Source organism: Cornus florida, unplaced genomic scaffold, assembly GCF_030987335.1.
Source record: "Cornus florida cultivar Cherokee Brave unplaced genomic scaffold, ASM3098733v1 CherokeeBrave_3.0.0_Hap2_Chr05, whole genome shotgun sequence".
NCBI lineage: Eukaryota > Viridiplantae > Streptophyta > Magnoliopsida > Cornales > Cornaceae > Cornus > Cornus florida.
The window spans coordinates 70,527,685-70,531,740 of record NW_026775575.1 but is presented as its reverse complement, the minus strand read 5'-3'; the positions used below and the strand labels follow the sequence as shown (position 1 = coordinate 70,531,740).

At 37.0% G+C, this 4,056-nt stretch overlaps 1 non-coding gene across 1 annotated transcript; it reads right to left on the bottom strand.

Moving 5' to 3' along the window:
* Nucleotides 1-3,650: 3,650 nt before the first annotated feature.
* On the bottom strand, nt 3,651-3,757 carry LOC132310823 (small nucleolar RNA R71). Its single transcript, XR_009482714.1, has one exon. It is a non-coding gene; the product is annotated as a small nucleolar RNA R71 (small nucleolar RNA).
* Nucleotides 3,758-4,056: the final 299 nt, after the last annotated feature.

Here is a 4,056-nt window from a genome sequence, read left to right as displayed (position 1 = left end):
TGAAAGTCCAATCTCTATAATTGATTCCAACGAACTGTAAACAAACCTTTAAGATGCTATTGGGTGTTATTAAGACTATTAGGATTTGTTTTAAAGCCAAATAGAAAGGCTGGTAGAGGTGGAAAGTGGCCGGAAGCAAAGCAGAGAGTCGCAGGAATTGCAGAGGTTGGAGACGGCTCTTAGAAGGGGAGAGAGCCGGCTCCATGGAATGAGGGAGCTGGCTCCCTCATCTTTTCTAGGTAAAGAGTCGGCTCCGTGAAGTAATGGAGCTGGCTCAAGGCTCTTAAAGAGCCTGCTCTTTCCAAAAATTGAGCAGGCTCTCTTGGAATTTGATTTTTGATATTTTTTTAATTACGAATTACTTGCTACTGTTGGAGGGTTGTGAGTCTGGGACTGAGTTGGAAGTAAATAGAGGAGTTTAACATGTCACTTGGGTGTTCTTAAGGGTTCTCAGTGCATGGTTTATACAGGTAGACAAGTCGAATGCATAATACGTATTTAAACCTTTTTGAATGTGAATAATGGATGGAAAAGATTTAAATTACTTATTTCTAAATTAGTGATTTAATGAGTGTAGCATAAATTTAAAACTGGTTTAAATGGACATTAGGGTCTTCTAGTGAACAGACTTGGTCCTATGCATGTTTCAGATTTTGGTTGCTAAACTACTCTGTTATAAATCTGTAGTTTGCATGGTTTTGAACGGAATGGTATTGTAGGATTTAATTGGGGTAATATACACACGGTTAAGCAATTAACTGGATTTTGGCTTGGAGTTGGATTATGGTTTTGGAGGTGGTTGTTGGAATATTAAACTTTACATGGATTAACGCTTGGTTTTACGTTGCTGAAATACTAAATACTATTTTGCAATGATATGGATGGTTGGTTTTGGACTATAAATTACGTGCTTATTATTTATGCCTTGTAATTTACCTGGAATTATGTATTGGAACATAATTGCTGAATTCTTATACTTAATTCGGTCAATTATTTAGAATCATGTATTGGATTATAATTGCTGAATTCTTATATTAAATTTGGCCAATTATTTGGAATTATGTATTGGATTTTAATTGCTGAATTCTCACATTAAAATTCTGTCAATTATCTGGATTTGGTTTTGCATTGTAAATTACTTGCTTATCATTTGAATGTTGTAATTTACATGGATATGGAGGATTATATGCACCGGTATGGGACGGTGGCATACTAGGTATGGTTTAGCTTAAAATGCTAATTCCTACCTTATGGATTTTAATTGGTGAACAGCTTTGCCTGTTCTATCAATTATATGGATTTTGTGGATTGTATGTACCGGTATGGGACGGTGACATACTAGGGACAGACTGATTCAAAATACTCAGTCCTACCTATTTTGGGAAGAAGGGTACGAATTATAAAAAACATAATTCTCCTTATATTTAAGTCTGTGCAGTTGAATAAACTGAACGACTTACTGGATCTCTTATATAAGTCTGTGCAGCTGAATAAGCTGAACGATTTATTGGAGTTTCTATGGATGGGTTTGAATGGATTTTAAATATATGGTTTTGGTACCACGAGATGAGCTTGAGTCTCAAACTCGTTAGTTAGGACGCGTATATGCAGTGGATGCGTAGCTAACTATAGTAGGTTGAGGTGTACCCTGTTAGGTCTAGGTACTCATGCCCACCTTTGGGTGCGTTTTCGCATGTTTCCTTCTATTCAGGTTGAGACCCCTATTGTAGTTCAGTGAATGTCCCATAGTGTGGATATATATATGTATGGACTAGATAGATATTGTGAGGTATCTACGGTGTATCTGCGTATCGGGTCACTGTATGGATTGCAGCTAGATTAGAACTTGCTCGTGGGCCTGACCCACTCTTCTATTATTCTTTACAGGTGTTCGTCAGTTCCAGGTTGCAGAGCTTAATCGTGCTGAGCAGATATAGTTGTTCACTCCACCGATGACATTGGAATATATTTTGTGTTTAGACTTGGGTTTTGTTTCCAGTCTTTTGAGTTCAGTGGGTTATTTTAGGGGTCCACTGGATGGATTCCCGAGTTGTATAAGTTGGAGAACGATATGTGTTCGTGGTGAATCAGTTGTATCTGAAATATCTTATTTATCAATGGAGTTATTTATTCTGAGGTTTTCAAATATTGGATTACTCTTTTAGTTTTCATTTCAGCAAATTTTATTTATCTCTTTTGATATAATTATTCTGTGTTCGATTATTGCTAATTGGTTTGATATCCTCGGGTAATCGGGCATGGGCCTGGCCAACCCGCATCCAGAAATCTGGGGGTATCACAGGCGGAGCCCTGCCGGACACAAGGATAGAGGTCATATAATGGTGTTCCAATGAATTTTACAAACGAATGTTTTCATAATCTATGCTTAGGAAAGGTGGTTCATTCACACAGTAGTTAAAGTAGGTAGAGGAGGTAGGTGAATAGTCCACGCTAACCGCAGATAGGTTATAGTTAGCTAAATTTGTAAAATATCTTTCTTTAAACTCCGAACTGAATGAATGTTATTGAGTTCAGTTCATTCGAAAACAGAATTGGTTAAAATCCCAAAGTTGATTCAATTGACCATAGTATAACGACTGTGGTGAAGTCAAAGCCCTAAGACTTTCCCTTTCTGATCGTTTAATTTAGTTTAATTTGTTTTAATTGATTATTTTATAGTTTAAGTTTGTTAAATCGTGACAACTAACAAACTTCCCAATTGAGTTACTTGTAAACCATAGAACAAAGTTAAAAACTAAAATACAAATTATATCTCTCTGTGGGTTCGACATCCTCTTTGCATAGAGCTATATCCTACACGATATCGTACGATTACGAGAGATACATCAATTTTTGTCGCTGTTGCCGGGGAGATTGTTTTTGTTTTAGTTTTTAATTAGTTATTTTGGTTTACCGGTCTTCGGACTTTCTGATATCTCATCTTAATTATTTTTCTTTTTGAGGTACAAATTAGCGGTGAGAATAAAGACGCTTAAGGGAGAAAAGCTTTGGTTTATTAAACCCTTATGTGAGTTCTTATTGTTTTTCTGTTACTTGGAATCTTTTATATTTGCTACTGTTAGGATTAGTGGACCTAGTGCATGTTAACTCGCCAAACTAGGTCAAAACCTTTAGTGCATGATCCTGAAATAGAGAGAATTTTAAGTCAATTAAGAAAGCTTAAAAAACATTTGAATAATATTGATAGTTCCTCTGATAACATGGCTGAGCAACATAATGTACCGGGTAATAATGGTAATGGTAATGGAGAACGGGTTCCGCCTGTTCCTCCACAACAACCACAATTAAGGGATCATTTCATTACTACCACATATACCTCCCCTTCATGCTTTGTTTTTCCGGATGCTGATGCAACCTATTTTGAGATCAAGCCTACTATGATCCAAATGCTTCCAACCTTCCATGGGTATGCAACAAAGGATCCTTATAAGCACTTGGATGTGTTTTTGGAATTGTGTTCAACTACTAAGTTGACGACTCTATCCAATGATTCATTCAGAATGCGTCTTTTCCAGTTCTCTCTCAAAGATAAAGCAAGAACTTAGTTGCAGTCACTTCCAACAAATTCCATATCTTCATAGTTGCAACAGGAGTTCTTGAAGAAGTATTACACTGTGGGTAAAACCACACAAATGAGAAGAGAAATCATGGCATTTTCCCAAATCCCAGGAGAACAGCTCCATGATGCATGGAAGAGATATAATGATCTTCTAAGAAAGTGTCCACACCATGATAGTGCTCAATGGCACTTAATACAGATTTTCTATGATAGTCTTACAGACTCGTATAGAAACATGGTTGATGCTTCCAGCAATGGAGCTTTTCTGTGTAAGAGTCTGGCTGATGCTTGGGAACTGTTTGAGGCCCTAAGTGAAAACTCAGTGCAACATGCTTCTTCCTCTAGGTCTAGGTCTTCACCTGGAATGCATAAGGTTGAAAAACTTTATGAGGTAGATAAATTTAGTGAGTTAGCCGCTTAAATATAAGCTTTGAACCGTAGGTTCGATCAAATCCTATCATCTGGCTTTGCTCCGG